Source organism: Schistocerca americana, chromosome 11 (genome assembly GCF_021461395.2).
Source record: "Schistocerca americana isolate TAMUIC-IGC-003095 chromosome 11, iqSchAmer2.1, whole genome shotgun sequence".
NCBI classification, from domain to species: domain Eukaryota; kingdom Metazoa; phylum Arthropoda; class Insecta; order Orthoptera; family Acrididae; genus Schistocerca; species Schistocerca americana.
In genome coordinates this window covers 153,247,182-153,267,812 of record NC_060129.1, presented here as the reverse complement: position 1 = coordinate 153,267,812, position 20,631 = coordinate 153,247,182, and the positions used below count along the sequence as shown (strand labels likewise).

The following is a 20,631-nucleotide window of genomic DNA, read 5'->3' as shown; positions in this document are numbered from 1 at the left end:
AGAGGCATTCTTTTTGACACCCATCAATCCACAGTAGGCCTATTAGTAGTACCAAGGTCACTCATTTGCAATTGTCTTGGGTCCTCCATTTATTTATGGGATTAGATAAGTGTATTCCCGCAATCTCCTCCATCACATGTCTGTAGTAATAGTATTGGCCCGAGAGGCACAAAACAGCAACAATACCATGTTACAGAAAAGAAGTAGCGATTCTCCCAGTTCGAATAAGGTAATAATGCTATGAGCCCAACATACCCATTGGAGATTGACCTCTGTGGCAAGACTCTAAATTGTTGTTGGGAGAGGGACTCCGTATTCTATCCTGCGGGTTAGCTATGCAGCTCTCCCGGTTGGAAAAGTACGGTACAACTTTTTGTGTCAACTGATGGGAGATGTTTGTGCATGGAAATTTACTACACGCAATCTGTGACGATTACCGTTTCTGTAGTGGGGAGGGCAGTCGAGATGTTTTCACGTATCAAGGATATGCCTTCTGACAAGTTGTCTTCGATAAAATTCTCACGCAAATGCGGATAATTCGCTTCTGTAATGAAAAAATTCGTTTTAGCAGTAGCTGTAAGGCTTCCTTGCTAGCTTTCATTCATCAGCTCTTGCGTTACCTATTCAACGACTGTGGATAAAGAAGAGGTGGATAAGAGGGCATTTGTGGGGTGTAATGCTGCAGAACTGGGCTCGAGCCCCCATTCAGTTAATTTTTCAATAAAGCATCGCTGGTTTGATAAATTAGCTGTTCATCACTGTTCAATAAGAGCGGTTTTCAGACAAAAGCAGCCACATTCCCTTATGTTTTGTTATCTGTACATCTTGCTTTATGGATCGTCTTACTCCGTGGGAATCCAATTAAGAACATTATTTGCCTTGCTACGATCGGTTCTGGAGGCTACATGCAACGTCCAGCTCCATCAAATTTCTGTCATAATTACGTAAATCAATTCCCTAATACTTAGTCACAACATTGCTCGCTGGATAGTATACGAATGCACTACAGGCAATGTTTACTTTTATTTTGCAACGTTGTGGTTTTCTGCGTTAAAGTTCTTCCGACCTTCATTTAAGTTCATCTATACCACTAATACACACAATGAAATGGGCAAATGTATTCAGTTACTATACCTCCCAACTTTTCCAATATTAACCGTAAATGTATTTCGTATCGGTGTTCCGTGAGAACTTTTGGTAATGACGAATTGCTTGCATAACCCGACTTTCACGTCTGTATTTTCAGTTAGGGTGAGGATATAAAATGCAAGTAATACAGTTGATGTGTTACTTTACGCATACTAACTACTGTGTAACCATTGTTTGGTTTTGAAGCTCGAGTAGTAGTAGTAGTAGTAGTAGTAGATTAAACTTCGCTCATGTACGCCTTTTATGTCGGCAGTTCTTTTTAACGCTCAGAAAATGCAACAGCACGTTTGTACCATTGTCATGGGTATTTCAATCCTGTAAAAGTCAGATTTAATTTTTGTCTTTCGGATTTGCAGACGCTACTGTTGCTGTTCACCGAAAGTACGTTGAACAACGCCTTAAGTTAATCTTCTTTATTATACTACACTTTGCATTAAAGCCCTGTCCTCAGTTTTTCTAGCTGAACTGCACTACCTGAAGCAGCATCTTACGCAAGAAAAAAATTCAACCACAGAAATACACCTAACGATATGCACACAAGGTCTGAAATTCATGTGTAATAAGACACAAATATTAGTGACTGAAGATGGTGTTATATATACTTTCAGGATAGGAATTGACATTAAAGTTCTCCCAGTGAAGTATTTGAAAGAGGAGTCGGAGTGAATATTGTCTTCAAAGATATGTAATGGAACGTAGTCGAATTCAAATCAGGCGATAGTGAGGGAATTAGATCACGTAACTGGGATATAAAATGCAGACTGATTTGCAGTAGAAAAAAGCGTTATCAGAAAGAGTTTAACACACGCAATAAATCGATTAGGAAGATTTTTTGTAGGAATTGGACCGGACTACAGCCTTCTATGGAAGTGAAACTTAGGTGATAGTAAAAGTAAGAAGAGAACGACTTCCGAAATTCTGTGCTCGGGAGAATGTTGAAGATTACTTCAGAAGGTCGCGTAACTGAGTTATAGAATCAAATTTGGAGAAAAGAATGGCATCATATGAGATTCGTTGATTTTATTTTTAAGTCGTCGATTTAGTATTGTGTGGAAATATGGGGGTAAAAATTATAGATTATGAGATGAATACAGTAAGCAGATTCTACAGTAGTTCATTGGCCATCAGGATTGCACAGAATAGACTAGCGTGCAAACTGCATCAAACCATTATTACTTCACTTGTTTTCCAGGATAACGTTAAAATACATATCAGCATGTTCTTCAGGACAAACAATGAATAAACCTGCATAATTATCTACTTCAACGTCTACTATGGTATACGGGGTAGTAACTAATTAGACCAGTGAATCAGTAGAAACAATTACACATGGTAATTCCAGTTGCATACCAGTGGAGTTTGTACACACTTTTAAATGTCACAAGGTTAAATCATGTTTGTTATACAGAAGTGAATAAAGGTACACACTTTGTCGGAGGTGCTACAACATGTATGGGTATTCAAAGACCTGTTGATAATAGGCGGTTCTCGAGTCCGTAGTTCAGTTTAGTAACTGACTCTACACGTCTAACAGTTATTATAAAGTAGGACCCAAACTCGTACATGAGGCTTTGAGTTCCCGGATTTTTCTTACTGCAACCATAAACGATCGCTCGTTGGACTGTGGAACGTTCTGGGAAACCTGGGTAATCGTCCGTCAACTCCCGCTTCTTACAAGGTCAAATCCAGGGTCCTGACGAACTTACCCAGTAGCTTTCCTGTGCCCCATTTGTCGTAAAATACGTGATTTGAACATTCTAGATTTTTAGAACGTTGGTGTAACGCGGGAAAGCCGCTCAGTTGCGTGCGGTATATGGTCAGTATTAGGCAAAGGAAAGAAAAATTTACCACGTGCATGACCTCTGCTTCTCAACTTCTTTGGCGAGCCGAGGCGGATTCAGCCGAAGACTGCCGAAGTGTTCCGAGCGCGGCGCGGCCGATGTGAGCGGGCGGCACACGTGTATCTCACGCCCGCTGGAAAGGGACAGCTGTTAGCAGCTCTGTTCGTTTAGCAGTTTTCTCGTGCGTGTTGTAGCAAACAAACAGTTTTGTTATCCGGATTCGCCTGCCGTCTATTCTCGTTGGCAGTGCACTAACCTGTAGGATGGCTGACGCTAGGTATGTATGAAATTTTTGATTAGAAACCAGGGATTATCCAATAGTATTTTAGTCATCAGTGTTTCGTTAGTGTGAATTTGCCCATTTCTGAAACGTCAGTGAGAAGCGTGTCTGTTTTTGATCTAGCACTCATTTAATTTGGCTGCTCGAATATGATATAAAATATTTAGGCAGAGAATACAGGCACTGATCAGTTAAAAAGTTACGTAATTCCATTTTTTCCATCCGTTCGTAAGAGTGGCATAGAATTGTCAGTTAATAGAAGAGCGAATATGTGGTGAATATAACGGAGAGTTTATATTCGTTCATAAAACTGCAGTCCATGTTTCCGAAATACCCCGTCACGAGCGTTTTTACGACATGTAAGTTTTCGGCAGGCGCCATGTTCTTCGAGGTTGGGCCACCTCCGTGGGACCCGGCAACCGGTTGTGGCATGTTTTAACGCGGACAGCTGTACCGTTATCCCCCCAAGTGGCGAGTCGAAAGTACAAAAAGTCAGCCAAGCTATGTTACTGTGCCACTCGCACCCACCTGCCAAATTATGCGGGTCAGGGGACGTCAGCTGTAGCTGCTTCCTGGAGGAGCGAACACAACCAGGTTGCTTTCTCAGTTAAAAGTATTTAAAAAAAAGCTGTACATGTTAGTATTCAATGTTCCTCTCGAAGCTGCCCACGAAACGCAGTCTCGTTACAGTACGTTGTAACTTACAGAACAGCTGTTCTTTTATGTGCGCTCGTATTAAGTGGTAATTTTAGGTTTCATGACCGCTTTTGTCAAGTCATCTATTCGAAAAAAGGCTTAATGTAGTTTCGATGAGAATGTTGAAGACCTTGTCACTTCTCATTTACCGTTACTTTCGCATCTCGAAAGACTTGATTAATACGAAAAATGACAAAATGCGCTGTGGTGCGTTAAACTACAGGTTCTGTACAAATTAGTGCAAAAGAAAAGACAATCTCTGCAAAGGGCCACATCAAGTAAAGCACTGCGGTGTTCAAGCAACGTTCGGATGGAGGACTTATTTACTAAACACATTCGCGCGATAAAGTATAATTTTTTCCTCATCCGTTCGGATTGCCCAACAGGCATCACTTAAAAGGTGGTAGCCTTTTCTAGGGAAGCGAGCCTTACGTAGGTAGCAGTGAAAGACCTCTTGACCTCGTATTCAAGGACAGTGACGAGAAATTTGGTTGGGTTTGCTGCATTTAAACCCATAGCAACGGGATAATGAAATCTGTTCACCGTAGACGCAGAGGTTATCCCGGGTCGCGCTGTGGCACATCGATGAAAGGAATAGCGTTGAACGTTTTTTCAGGCCGGGTGAAATTTATGATGTGGAGTGACCAGTGTAGTTAGATTACAGGAACCCTAATTTAACAGATCCGTTCTGTCGACGCAAGCAAATGCTATGAATATTTCTTCTGGAAAGATGTTTGCTCGTTTAATCCCTACAAATTTTCCCCTAAGAAAATAGAGAGACTGCTTGGGTGACTAAAATATATATTTCTTCATACTTGCCCATGTATTTAAATCAGTTAAGCAGTTGCTCACGCTTCTAGTTCTCGCGCAGTTCCAACGATATTATATATACGATTTACTGTACGTTAAATATTACCAGTACAGTAGTTAACTTCACACGAAATAGTTCGCATGTCAGCAGGGGTGGTGGCGGGGTGGAGCCTACAGCCCCCTTCCCCCAATGTGGAGTATCATATTACACTGGGCAAAACGACTTCAGAAATCAGCGAATATATTACTGCAACAGATTCTTTTTTATAATTATGTAGCTGTATATGTTGCAATGTATTTCAAACACACAGGCTACTGTTTATGGATGAAAATTCATCCAGTGAGCGAAATCGTTTTATTACAATGTAACTTCCATTAAGCCTACTCCTAACTTTTCGGATCTTGTACCCATTGCTATATATATCTGCTAGACCATTCCCAGTATACAAGTAAAGGACACAAGCTACACTCCTCTGCTGCCCTTTTAGGTTGCTTGCTTTTAGCCCTGAGTATTGGCGTCACTGAGATCGGGAAATGGTCGCTGGTATGAAAGAGTACAGCTATAATAGCGGTGTTCTCTCCGTCCTGGTATGACTACTATAACAAGTAAAATAGGAGTTGATGGCGTGCTTAAAGGGCATTGAAGAATTAAATTTTCTTAAAGCACCACGTTTTGGCACTGGAAGAAGTCTTCCTGTGCCGGAGTTTTGACGGCGACGAGACGGAATCTGTGGGACCTGTTAATGACTTCGTTTAAACGTTTCCTCGTTAGCAAAGAGCTGTATTGCTTACGACACAGTTATTATCGATCCAGACGACGTAAAATTATCAGCTTAGTTATCGGATAGGAGAATTTTCATTACTATCGCATTTTGTTTACAAGGTCATTGGTGTTATTGAAGCCAGTGCCACTTGCGGTTATTAGCACAATAGATTACTAATCTCTTTCCCTAATATGAATGAATTAAAAATTGAGATAGCAGCACCCGCATGTAACTGAAAGTTCAGCTAAAAGTGTGTGAGCAAAAAACTCCGTTGTCGACTTCCTACCATATGTACGTGTTAGCGCCAATAGGTAATTGTTATTTAGCGAATCGGTGGATAGCTTTATGATTATACTTTCCAGGACCGCACAGGTGTTGCAGATTTTCGCCCTGCAAAGAGGTTGAGTATAGATGGCTGAGATGTTGCCAATGGAGTAGCCAAGATTAACAGTAAATTTTTGGAATATATTTCCGAAGGTAAACCGTGATTTGGAAGATGGAGCCTAGAGGAGTTGAGGTGTGGGGTAGACGGTGCATTGCGTCAGGCGTGCAGTGAAAGTTTGCATGGCCTGCGGTCAGGGCGTTGGCTGCGATGTCGCCAGGGCCACTAGACGGCAGCTGTGTACCTGTGTCTGGCAGTCTCCCGGTTCTGTGCGCGTGTACAGCCGAAGCGAGCACTTAGTGCGCGATCGTACTGCACTCCAGTAACATTTTGAATGCCAATACTGCCTGTGGTGCTCGCTCACAGGTTACAAAAAGTGCGAACAATGTGTCGCCATTTCCGTTTTCGTATCTCCGTACGTGGGGTTGGGATATTCATAATCACGTAGCATTGAAATGTCAACTACGTGACGCATGAGCACGGTTGAACCCGTGGCCTCGAGGTGCTAACACACTTCGGGGAACACTCAACAATGGCCCCAAAAGACTTGGTTCCCATTTGGGCACAGGACCTTGCGGGTGTCACACCGTAGAGTCGTAATGTGAATCTATTGCTGTACCACCACCCTGTCGCATATATGAAACGGAAGAAATTGTAAGTACAACTAACCGAATTTAAAAAATGTAAGGGCTGTTATCGACTGTATAAGAAGTGTAGCCGTATGTTAAGTGTTAACACACTAGGACAAAGTATTCCATTTAGCTGTGACCATGTCGTAAGACTGTAGCTCACAGCGTGCAAATTAATGCAGACTATATTCATCCAGTTTCTGGAAATCAGAGCCTGTAGTGATTTCCAGCAAACTTCCAACAAAATTATGAACCTATTCGAAACTTTTTCCCCGACATCCTCCACAGTGATGAAAGGAAGTTAGATTATCGCTTTGATTTTCGGCGTCCACATTGTAAAACTGCTGCGCCGGGCATTGTGTTTTCATTCAGTATTATGCACAACGTAGCAAACATTGAGGTGTGTGAAGTACTTTTCCTAAAACTGAGCTGTTGAAGTTGTTCTACACATGGATGCCCGGTTCTTCGAGGAATCTGTAAGGTACGGGGTTGCTCGTGTTTCCTAACTACTGATATTTCTTGCAACCGCAAATGTCTCCCGCTTCACGCAGCAGTGTAGTTAACTTGCACTAACTACTTATGTACATGTACTTTAACGCTAGAAACTGTTGCCATACTGCTGGGACATTGGCCTAGATTCTGTAGTCCCGTGGCTGGTGCCGACGTCGTGTGCACTGTCGCCTGCCTTCGGCCAAACTAGTCGCTTTGTTCCATGGCCACACGCCCGTAGGAAGTTGTTACGTTGCAGCGTCTGGTGCACGGGAATCGAGCAAAAAAATTCAGTGGGCACGTCAGAGGAGCGGCATTACAATCCCTCCGGCCATCCGGGTTCACCTGGAGCGTTGTTTCCTCAAACGGAATGTCGGGGTGGTTCCCTTTCTCATGTTGAACATTAGTCTTCCGCCCTTCATAGGAAATTAGCCACACGACTGGAATATTTCCATCCTCCAGCTAGTCTTGTCTTGCCCATATCTTCATTCTATTCCTATCAGATTCATATACGACGGGTGTTCAGTAAGTAATGCAACACTTTATTGTACCAATTTCGTTTGGAAAAAAAAGCAGAATTTGTTGACACCGTGGAATATTCCCTCTTCAGTCCATATAGTTCGGATAGTTGGCGGCAATACACGTAACTTTACTGAGGTGCGTTCCCGGCAGAAAGCTGTCATGTTGAGTTTCTTTTGGCTGAAAGCCAGAGCACCGTATATATTAACAGGCGCTTGCAGTATGTCTACGGAGAACCGGCAGTGAAAAAGAGCGGGGCGAGGTGTTGATCATCACAACGAGGTCGTACTCCCGCATTCCACGCAGCTACGACTCCGCAGTGTTGGAAAGTGCGGACACTCATTCGAGGTAACCACGCACACTCCTCGCTGCACAACTGGAAGTGTTGGTAGTGCTGACGCACCCGACCTGTAGTATGACGTTGACCAGTACACTGGTACCATGCGGGCATGCAGACCCTCCCAGTAGGGTGGCATAACGCCGTCGCATTGAGCGGAGATGAGGTTGAAAAATAGGGTTTTTACGCAGAAAATTATATATGACGTTATGGAAAATGGAAGTAAAAATCGTGTTACAGAAGTGCGGAAGATACGTGTCAGTAGAGAGCTTGTTAAGGATAGGCTAATGTGGAATACTACTTCAGACCAGAAGACAACACTGGCTGTGACTTTTTAACAATTGTTTCTTAGCCCAAGTCACCTTGTCAACATTATTCGTCTCGAATTTCCTTCGAAAGCCGCTGTTCATACATTAGTTGACAGATTTCGTGAACTATGAGTTTCGCGGCATTATTAATCTCTAGTTTTCGATTCGCTCTCTGCAGTGATGTGATATGTGAGGTCTCTGCTGTTGGGACAACACATGAGCCACCTATACAGCCGAGACAGTGATACTGTTCTGGCTGCGGGACTATCACAATTTATGCATTGGGTTGGTAATATTGAGAAGGTAACATTTCTTGAGTGAAATGCGCCTTTAAGCTTCTCTCTCTGGCTGCAAGATGCTGTTCGCCACGGTGGCACTGGCGTTGCCCATTCACTGGTTTCGGGTTAAGCGGAGTATAAATGGCCATTTTGTTGAAAACTTTTAATACTTTTATGCAACTGGTAAAGTTGGTGTAAGATTTATTGAGTTTACTATACTGGAAATATGTTCAGGTGCATAGGACTTTCTAGGATTTCAGAAAACATTCGTCTGTTACAAATTATTTCTCAAAACCTGTACAGTCATAAAAGGTTTCAGCACGATTTAAATTGTAATGGAAACTGTGCTGCCGAAATTAGTAGCCCAGGGATAACATTTGTGACTCTCGGTTACTCGTGCATGCGATACTCTCGGTATAACTAAGGAAGCGGGAGCTGTTACCACTGCTGATAGCAAGACCGTTTTGAGTCGTTTGTTGGACACTACTATCAACTATGTTCAGGCCATCAGAAGCAACAAATATTGTCTAAATGTTATGGAAAAGCGGCAGATTGTATCACACCTTTCGTTCAGGTGAGTGGTGTAAATATAAAAACGCTGAATCGGATGGAAGTTTAGATAAGTTTACCCACGAGAGCTCGTCACTTGGTGTTACATTTAGAGAGATCTATTGGAGAAATGTCGTGCAGGGAAAAAACAATTTGAGTGAACCAGTCAACAATGTATTGTGGAGAAGAGTATCTATGTGGAGAAGAGTACCTAGAATTGTATTTGTGGTACTATACATTGGAACTTGGTGTATATGCTGTCGTAACATTTAATGGTGGTCTTGAAGTAATGGCTGGTGAAGACTAGTCGGAATAAGCGAGCCGTACAAGGCTGAGGTAAGCCTGAAAATTGTCTGAGGCTGCAAGATGTTTGAAGTGTAGATAATGAGTACCGTACTGCCTAGTTTCGGCAATTGTTTATATAAAAATGGGAGTTTTAATTTGAATTACAATTTCTGAAGAAAGTTTTTCTCAAATGACCAGTTGCCTGAGAAACTATAGAACACTTTTTATTACAGTTAATTTATAATAACCTTATGCTATGGCATCTGTAGGATGGTAGCTTGTGTATTTCCAGTAAAATGCACAGAAACTCGAGTAAAAACGCAAGTAAGAAACAAAACAGAGAAAAATTAGGTGTAAGTACACAATGCATAAAAAGTTTCATTGGGTTCTCATGTAGTACTTGAGAAAATGGGTCTCGAAATTAGCAAATTTAACATTAGTGGGATACGCCATTTGTGCTCCCCTTAAAATAGCATACTATTTATATTTAGTAGCCGTGTTCGTTAGTCCGTGTCGGTTCGGTATACTGGAGATGTTTATTTTTGTAACATTGTCAAATGTCAACATTATGAGAAGTTTCATCTGCATGTGTGGAAGAGTGGAAGTGGAAGACGGATTGTAGCCCATTAAACACGTGGACTAAAATTATGGTAAACTTCCTTAATATGCCAGAAATAAAATGGGGGGTCCGAATTAAATCAGTGTGTGGCCGCACACGACACTGTATCACTGAAGAGATGCACAGCTTGGTGATCTCTTCTCCCAAACAGGACTGGTGAAGATTTATCTAGCCTGTAGGTACTCACTATCATATGTGAATGCTCCGTGGTTAGTGCACCTGTCTGGCAAGCAAGAGATAGTGTCCCGCTGACAAGTGATCTCAAATTTATGTACTCGGTAGCAGCCTGCGTTATGCAGGTGCTTTTTCCACGACCCTGTCTACGAAAGATGGTGCCCTGCATTCTCTGTTGATTCGCAACCGTATGCAGAAGGCTAGAAGCTGAGATTTGCCATCAGCATTTCGCCGAGCTGTCAAATGTTCCACTCAAGTTGGCGATTATGTTATTAGCAGGCATGAGTTAGATTTTCAGCAAACTGGGTGGTTTCGATTGGATAGAATGTGTGTGTGTGTGTGTGTGTGTGTGTGTGTGTGTGTGTGTGTGTGTGTGTGTGTGTCCCTTTGTTTTGATGAAGTAGCTGGATGGTAAGAGGTAAAGGTATAGGTATGGCAATCTGCCAAAAATATGGAAACTAAGCCAGTGCAGTCAGTGGCGTCCCACGCTCTATAACGTGATAGGCTGACACTGATGATGGTTGGCATATGCGTGTTTCAGCGCAGTGCGAGTCCTCGGCCGAAAGCACTGTCTATTGTCGCCCCATGTTTGTTTACGTGTCAATTTCTTAGTTTTTAATGTTTAATAGGAATTCCGCTGAGGGAGTTAATTGTTCAATTTTTACAGTCTCCAGAGCCTCTGCAACGTGTACGAGAGAACTGCAAACGAGTATTAGCGACTTCTACACAGTTAGACCCACTCATTCTCGTTTTGGTCAACGTGTTCTGCTTGCTACCTTACGGTGCGCATTATACCCGTATCACATGCCTCGTTGTAATCGATGTATTTGATCCATGTTTGTAATCGATGCTGTTTCGGCATGAACAGGCACGCGCGCCATAACCTCGCGAAGCGTCGCTAATGACTTCGATTTCCGGCGTAAATGTTACTTGACTGCTTGTTAGCTTACACTTCGTATTTCAGGAAGTCACAAATCTATATATGGGCGAACAGGGTGGCCAGTTTGTCATCAAATCAGAAAGCAACACGCCCGATAATATGCTGCGTAAAGCTGTGATGGACATTCTGGCTTTGTGGGCGGTCCTGTTGAACCACGACGATTGCAATGGGATATTCTTAGGACGCATTTCCTGCATTTGTAACAAGACATACCGTTCAGATGTTGGATAGCAATGCCATTTGCATGAATCTCTAGAAAGTGCTGACGAATTGAACCGTGCAGACATGCCACAGTACACACTACGCGTTCGTTTCATCACCCAGCACCTAAAGTTTTTTGTGTATTCACATAGCCCTGTAGATCAAAATTGCCTCACCAGACATGAAATTGAGAAATTTTGGTTTAAAGTCGATCATTTTCAGTGAGTGTACTGTGATCTTCAGAAGCTGTCTTTGCTGACCTCTCTACAATAATTGTTGCATTTGATAATCTGCTTCTGGTATGTAACTTAATGAAAACGATCGGTGTCAAATTGTTGCCTAAAAAAGCGCTGCGTTCGTACGACACTCATCGCATACAAAAAACGTTTCAGCTGCGAAAACAATGTTTGACGAACGACCCATACTAAGTGATAATGATATAGCGCCACTACGGACTTGCACGCGTATCAACACACTACAAAGCCATGTGCAACAATGGCGAGCAATTTAAAACTGGCCGTGGTTTCTGCAGCACCTTGTACAATTTGGTAATGGTTCCAGACCAACGAATAATCCGGAGAATAGCTCGAAAAAGGGTTTTGTTAGACAACCCGAAAGCAGATATGCGGAGTGTGATTTTAACTGGAGACATCCAGCGTCCTGAGAGATTTGCACGGCGGCTGCCACCTGTTGGAGCCAGCGCAGCGTAGCAGGAGCAACGAACCCACCAAGGTCGCCGTCTCGCAGGCCGAGGCCGTTACCCTAACCCACCTCTCCTTTTTCCCCTCTATTGGGTAGCAAGGTCTCTGGTTCGTTCCCTAGTAAATTCCAGGATTTTCTGACCTGTAGTTCAGCTGGGTAGGGAGCTGTGGGAGTTACAGTGCAACTGTTTCTAACGGTGTGCTGTTAGCTTTCTTGCCGTTCAGTACGATCGCATTGATACACGACTTATTCTGTAGTTCCTGATGCTCCGACGTGCACTGCCTGGCGACTAGGCTTCAATTTAGTAATGGGAGACTAAACACTACAGTTTTACAGTATGTCTGGAACACAGGAGGAGAGTAGATAATTTGAAGTGGCCTTTTGTGTGCACGACTTCAAAACTGCCAAGCGCGAGTCGACATCGACAAGGTTTTGGAAATCGACAAGATGCCGTACAGAATCGTAAGTTCGAACGAAGCTGTATGATAGCACTATGAATTCGTAATCGCTATTAAGGAGCTATCGTTTCTCATTATCACCTTGTGAAAGAAACATTACACTATTTTCCAGCAATTATGCAGACAGGTCTTTTAGATTTCCTGTTGCATCCGCCCGTGGTATTAACCAGCAGTTCATGTTAGAGCCATTCCGGGGCGGGGAGTGCGCGTGCCCTGTACCCTATCCGCCCGACAGTCGAACGACGTGAGTTGAGCCGACGAGCCTGGATCTGGTTTTTAGGCGGTTTCCCACAGCCCACTAGAATACCGGCCTCGTACCAAATTCCTCCCAGTTACAGGATTTTCTAACATTTAGAGAATTTTCACTCACTTTCACACGAATAACACTACCGGCACGCAGTTGGTACACACATTCCGCCACGGGAAGATATTGGGCGGGCGAGAGAACCATGTGGCGACAAGGTGATCAGGTCACCCTTTACATTAACCATGTGAAATCCCGTTAATGGCCAAGGCAACCCAGGGCCGGTGCCAACGTTAGTGGCGACCATGTGGCTCACAGTATTGCAGTACGTTGCCGTACCTGAACCGGCACTGGTTTGTTACCTCTTAAATTCGATAACTGTTCTGTAGTAGTCTGTCCTGAGTGTTACAGTGAGCGCACCTTAACATTCTGAACTTTCTTGGTAAAATGTGAAACAAGTATCTGATCTTTACACTAATAGTTTACATTGACAATGGAGCTATAACGTACTGGAACAGATGTGCAGTCAAGAAACTGTATCCCGATCTCGGCTTCACGATACTAATGTTCTAAGCATTTTCCGCATTTGGTACCGAGGAAAGCATCTTGTCAACTGAAGCGCGTTAAGCAGTTTTTTTGAAACTGCTACATTGACAGATTTGTGGACTGTGATCTTCCAATTACGCAACCGATGAAAGACGACTTGGTGAGAGTTCGTTGCACCCACTAGCCAAGCAGGCCAGGTTTGTGGCTGCTTTGAGAGCACAAAATGCGCTGTCTACCACATTGTTATTATGCGTTGGGCAGCGACGAATTCGTGGTGCACGCAGCCTATGAAAATCCTCTACACACCATAAATGTCACTGTCTTGAGTGTGCGTAACATTAGCAATGACACATTTCGGAAAGAAAACGTTCGTATTAATAAGACTTTCCAGATTTTTCTCATTGTCGACTAGTTCAGACAGCGCAATTGTATACTACATATTTCGGCTTTGTTATGCTACATAATTATTACACATAGTGACGTATAATGGTTTTATTTCAGAAAACCGTTTGATGGAAAGTTTTATCTGAAACAAATGAGAGGTATGAAACTGCTCTATGCGTTGACTTCGTTTAAATATAAACGCATCGCATTGTATGAGTAATTTCCGTTTCTTCTACTGTTAAATACTAATAGATTTGGAATAGGTAAACTTAAGTGACCGCTTGGTCTGAAGGTGATTTTGTTCCATTCCAGTCGTCCCGAATGTATCAAATAGTCAGTTTTACGCATGCTAGTACATTGATAGGGTCTGTATTTGTAATCAGACTTCGAAATTTAAATGATAAATACATTTTATACCGTATCTGAAAATAATTTTTCCTTGAAAAGTGGTTTGCTGTATCAGCTTTGGCTCCGTTAAGTACGTCTACAGAGAATTTCCACTTCCCATTGTTTGAATGTGCACACGAAAATATTACGTCTGCAATGAAGAACAGGATTGGCAAAGTCTGACAAGATACAGTTGTGTGTGCTGCAAAGTCGACAGTACGCGGAAAGTAATTAACGTCCTGACGATGAATTCATTAATGACGGATCAAAAGCTGATTGGAAGTATAGACGACTTCGAACATCCATTTCCCGAGGAACCATCAGTTCGTCTGACTACGATTTAGGGAAGTCGCGGGCAAATGTAAACGTTCGTGGCGAGATAGAAGTTAGACACCATATTTCGTAATCGTAGTCCCATGCTTTATCTGGTTCAGTTGAACATTTTCAGTTTGAATAAATATCTCATTAGTGCTGAGGTAATTGTCCTCTTCGCTTCGGAAGTCATCCTGGAAAAATTAGCTTAATTTTATGCCGTTAGGCACCAAACGAGTTTCACCGAGGCGACATGTCGTGGTACGCACACACGCACACACACACACACACACACACACACACACACACACACACACACACGGCAGTGCGTCTGAAGAGCTCTCACTCGTTCTTCGGTGACTATCGTGGTCAAACAACGGGAACTAAGACTTCGAACGCGGAATGGTAGCTGGAGCTAGACGCACGGGGTAGTCAGTATTTAGAGATCCAGTGTCAAAAGTGTACCGAGAGTACCGAATTTGAGGCATAGCCTCTCACCGCGGACAACGCAGTGGCAGATGACCTTCGCTTAACGACAGAAGCGGCGCTATCGTAGAGTTGTCAGTGCAGACAGACAAGCAACACCACGTGAAATAATCGCAGGAAGCAATGCGGGATATAAGACGAACGCATCCGTTAGCACAGTGCGGCTGTGGTAGCAGATGGTAGCAGACGACCGGTGCGAGTGCCTTCGCTAACAGTATGACATTGCCTGGGCTCGTGACGGTAGACCGGAAAACAGTGGCCCTGTCACACGAGTCCCGATTTCAGTTGGTAACAGTTCGTGGTAGCGTTATCGTATGCGGCGCAGACCCCACGAAGCCATGGACCTAAGCAGCTGGTGATCGCTCCATAGTGGTGTGGGCTGCATTCACATGGATTGACGGATATGGTTACTGAGACGGGTGTTAAGATTAATCAAGGAATACCCTCAGTTGCGAAACTGTCGAGTTGCAATTTACAATTTCTTTATTGATTACTTCAACCATTTAGTCATTTCTTTATCACTTGACCAAGAACAGATCCAAAAAACTAGTAGGCATGAGTGCCTTTTCAAAACAATTTATTCTACAGTTAACGGCCAAGCCATTTTACTTAATCCTTACTGCATGATTTTTTTTATTTTTCTGAAAAAAATGTTACATGTTATGTTTGATGTTCTGACTTCATAAAAAAATGCTTAAAAAATTCTAAATCTTGAGTAGGGGCGGTTATTTTAGAATTAAGGGTTTGTGCCATATATGGGACAGCATGCGGTAACGACTGATACCATGTGATACCAGTTTTGGGATTGATGATGCACAATGTGGAAAATACACAGTAAGATACGTACATGAACTAGCTGAACTCTATTTATGTAAAACAATTGCTTTCTATTCATTACAATACACACATTTTGAGAAAATAACACATTCTGTTTCCATTTTTCTCTATTCATTATGAACTTGATGAAGCAATTTCTCTCCTTATTCAAGCACAATGTTGTACTGCACTTCATACACGCTATATAGGATTTTCCCTTGCATTCTGGATACTTGCAACGACCACGGTTTTCCAGCCAGATAGGCATGTGATGTATCCCATCCAGTCGCACCTAATGCTGTGGAAGATCTGCTCTAGGGCCTCTCTTCTTACTGCAGTCAAGCTGTTTTTGTATTTCATTGTTTGGCCTACGACGTTTCTTGGATAAGGATCTCCCAATTTTACAGAGGGCCTCTGCAACTGCGACCTTGAAATGAACAAGGGGCATGTAGTCCGTATTTCTTCTTCTCCATAACAGCCTGCTGTTCACACAAGCCAAGTCAACTAGATGAAAGAATATCTTCAAGTACCATTTCTTTGATCTGATTTGAATTCTATAATATCCTAGCATAGAATCTAATAGATCGACACCCCCATGTAGTCATTGTAGATCATCACAGTGTGTGGACAAGGTACCATTTTATATACTTTTTCCTCCCTGAAAAGCCTCTTGATCTCTCCTTCTGGTTTGCATCCAACGTAAGTTGACAAAGTGTTGACTACTTATTATCAAACCAGGAGACTAATGACAGTTGCACACCGTCTACTGTTGCTATCTTTTCCTCCATGCTGCCTCGACCATTCATCTTCATTGCTGCCTCCTTAGGTAAAATGCAACCACGTACTCGATTGGACCAGACTGCATGTTGTGCCATATCCGTCACAGACCTATTTTTCAGTATTATATGTATTCTAATGAACAAATATATAAACTTACCTCTTTATAACTGTCCACAGATGTCCTTTTTCCTCTGCAAATAATATAAACACTGAAATCAATCGTTTACTGTGCCTGATTGCAACTGTTTGTGAGACCAAACTTGGATGTAAACAGCTAGCAACACAAAGCAAAGATTCATAACAAGTAATTCCTTACTCTACCAACAGATGGCATACACTACTTGCACAGTTGCTCTTGACTGTGTGCCATATCTGTCCCAACATGCAGTTTGGAAATATATTCTCAGATATGAGATTGATAAAGAGAAAAGTGGTATGTGCCATTTCTGGCACATTATGTGGTAAGGGGTTAAAACAGGCTTTGATAAAGCATTTAATAACAAAATTAAAACTTTCCAAGTAATGAAACAAAAACCATCAATTTGCATACAATTTCGCTACTGAACATGTAGGGAGCCAACTTCTTTAAAACCTTGGCACAAGAAGATATTAAATTACAAGGGCTCGCTAACAGGGAGGCGGAACTAGAATTTTCAAAGGATGCCAAGTAGATTAAAACAAAGTAGATACAGCCATTCGCTTTTTACAATAACTAACCATTTTAAAGCCACGTAATTTTAAAAACCCACCAATGAAAGGCAAACTAAACCTTTTTAAACAGTGGCCAAAAACAGAGTAAAATATAACCACTTAACATTTTACAATAACCAACTACTTTAATACCATGTCCTGCCACCAAAATGCCGTGGGATAAAAATAATTAACCGACTGGGTGTAAGGGCGGCCACAATTGTCACCCGAAGGATGCTCAGGCTAGAAGCGGACCAACAGACCCACAACGCCTCAAATTCAGCAATCACATCGACCCCACGCGAGGCTAGGGGAGGAGGAAGAATCAAATCAGGAACCATAATCCCTGCCCAAAAATACACTTCCTCTCAGGCAGTACTAATAAGAAGCTAAAAGATCACTGTCTATAATTACACCGGCGACAGGGACAGGAAACCCGAACGCAGGGGGCCACAATGCAGAAAAGACGCTGGTTGCACAAACCAAAATTCTTCAGTTAACATCTAAACCTTTAACCAACTTAACTTGCAGTTTATCAGAGAAACAGCAGGTGAACTCCGATGTTAAGGTTCCTCACACCCGATCGCCACCGTACCCAACTGAGCGCAGTCTCGCAGCCACGCGCTCTGTCACCGGAGCCCTCGTCTTCTCTGCACCCACGGCGGCGAAATACCACTCCTCAGGTTAGGAGAGTTTAGTCCTCCATTCCCGCCCCCGGACGGAAAATTTAAGACATCCTTTGCCGCTCCCACCAAGTAGTGACTCGGAACCACAGCCGTGGCCCCCGGGTGCTCACAGCAAGAGCTTACAGCCTTGTCCCGTCAACTCGTCCCACTCGTCTCGCACCACCAGGATAGACCACGAGGCTTCTCGGAACAGCCAACTCTCCAGCGCCACGCCACGCCGCGGTTTCTCTAATTCTTGATTTTAAAAACAGACCGACCGACTCGCCACAGCTAGGCAGCCAACCGGCCATCCCCCCCAAAGATTTTATTTCCGTACACAAGGCTAACAGGAAGCAACGACTCGATGATCGATAAGACCAGAGGGGAATCTCAAAAGAATCTTACGCAGCATAACGATAAATATGCAAGAATCAATTAACGATGGAATGGAAGGACTCAGAACAATCTTTACTGCGCGATATATGTTGAGAGCCGACACACGGCTCAGGTACGTTCGCCTACTTGGAGGAGACCATTTGCAGTCATTCTTGGACTTTACGGGACGTAATCGAGAGCGTGCACAAAAGCCTACACCGGCACGACTGACGAATTACAGACGACTGTAGAGGCTGCAGGGGACTTCCAATGAATCTTAGTCCATGCCACTTCTAGCTGGTTCACTATGCTTTGCAAAAGGTGGTCTCATGGCTTGTCATCTCAGTGTTTTATTACGACTGTATGTATTCCAGGGTCCGACTTTCAATCCGTATCTTTCACCGCCAACTGTGCTGTCAACGTAAAAAAAAGAAAAAAAAAAGTTCCGCCTTCCAGTTAATGTCAACCATTGGTGCCCCTCCCCTCCCAAAAAATTCAGTTCTTAGGGCGGGGGAGGACAATAGCATACCGCTTTCAATTTTTGAAAAGAAAACAGGGAAATTTAGTTTTGACCTCCTCAGTTGTCTATTAGCATATCATGAGCGTGGTAATTGGGCAGCCAACGAGCCTTAAGCCTACGTCGGAGATGCTTTTGTGTTAATTTCTGCTGGAAAGTTTTCATTTTGCCGTAATTTACTTTCTTAAAATTAAAATTTGTCTCCTAATTTCCGTCGAAGTGAACACATTATTAACACTCGAATCTTACCTCGATTAGGAAGTATCAAGTGATGTAAAAGCAATTTCGGGGTCGCAGTTCTTTTCTGTGGTATTTCGCGTGTATTGTGGTAGATTGCACAGAATGAGTAGAATTCCGTCTGGTTTTACTGCGTTTCAACGAGAATCTGGAGTTCCGATCGCAGAGTTTTAACGCATTGTAGTTGTTCCACGGATCCTGTGAAGGAAAGCTGCTAGTGTAAAGGAAGGATTCTGATTACGGAAATCGTTGGTGGTTTGATAGCTTTTTTCTGGAAATTGTTAGTTACCTGGTAAGTAATTTTGAGAGAATGTACGGCAAGGGGCAATGAAAACCTCGTTGCCATGTGAGGGCGCGGTATAGTATGTTGTGCAAAGCTCTGTCGTAAGGGAGTGTTGGGTAGCACGCTGAATCCAACTTGCTGAAAGATATTGGGGTATAACGGTAGGCAGTTTCTGGGCAGGTGTGCCACTTTGTAAATGTATATATCCGCTTGCAGTGCTCGCTCTTGACGCTAAAGCGACGTCAGCACAGCTCGAACCACACTTAGACTTGTCCAGCTGTAATTCAAAGAATAACATTGTACGTGCATTTTCTAGATTTCTGTACCGTGTAACACTCTAGACGTTGGCATTTCGTAGATACTTCCCAGAATGAACATCCCTTTGACGAAGAAAATACCGTGTAAACATTTCACATTGTTTTGTTGCAGAGTAAATACATTACAGTTAAATACAGCTTGTGATGCAAAAATTCGTAGCACGAGCTACGTTTATTATCCATAATGTATGATAAAGTAACAATTAGACGTATCGTTAAAGCAATCTAATATTGATACTCATAAACCTGCAAAAACCCACTAGCAAGGGCGGCCCATACGTTGGTTGTAGTGGGGTGAGAGACCTGGGATACGGAGTATTGTTGGTATTTTGGAAAACGAATGCCTGGCAGTAAGAAAGTTCCACTCCCAAATCTGTTAAAAAAAACCATTTTTCTTAAAAAACCTATTTTCTGCCCCTTAGAGCGAGGCAGCTATTTATACAAAAATGTATCATTACGTCCCATAGCCACGTCATTTCTAACAGCGTATTGCGTGTAGACAAAAAAGCAAGGTCATTAGAATTTTAAAAACAACCGCAGAAGAAATAGCAGGCGTATTGGGGTGACGTGTGACGTCACGTATGGCGTCACGGATGAGGGGTGACGTCAGCGATAGTTGCGACGCTGCCGTGGCGCGGCGCCACAGCCGCCGGGGCTAGGCTTAATATAGTGAGAAGGCGCACAGTAGCAGCTCGGCTGGGGCCCCAGTGACGTCACAGCTCGCGAGAGAGAAAGGAGCGCCAGGTATGGACGCTGAGAGGCGCTGTTATTGTCGGACCGCGCAACCTCCGCGAGACTCTTAACACCTTAATTTGAGGCTCAATAGTCCCTGGGTTCCATCTCTGACCAGTTCGAATATTATGTCCCACTCACAACTTCTCTCACCTGGGGAAATATTTTCATATGAAACTCGCCAAGTGGCGCCGTAATTTGTTGTTAAACTCAGTAAAGCACCTCGTTCAAATAAGGCTTTTTCGTGGCGAATTGACTTTTTATAATAAAACTAACAACCTATTTGATTATTGGGAAATTCTTGAATAAACATTAATTTTTAATATTTTCACTTAGCTTAAAACTCTTGTGGCATATATGGATGCGTACAAATATTATGAGAAGTGGTTTTCCACTCAGTAGCTCAAATTATTTTTAAAATGCCAATATTTCGGCACACGCTTTGAACTG

General features: G+C 42.9%; 1 protein-coding gene across 13 annotated transcripts in view; it reads left to right on the top strand.

Moving 5' to 3' along the window:
• LOC124554092 (eukaryotic translation initiation factor 4 gamma 1-like) overlaps positions 1–20,631 on the top strand; it is a 656,327-nt gene that overhangs the window by 566,607 nt on the left and 69,089 nt on the right. The gene's annotated exons all lie outside the window — the stretch shown is intronic.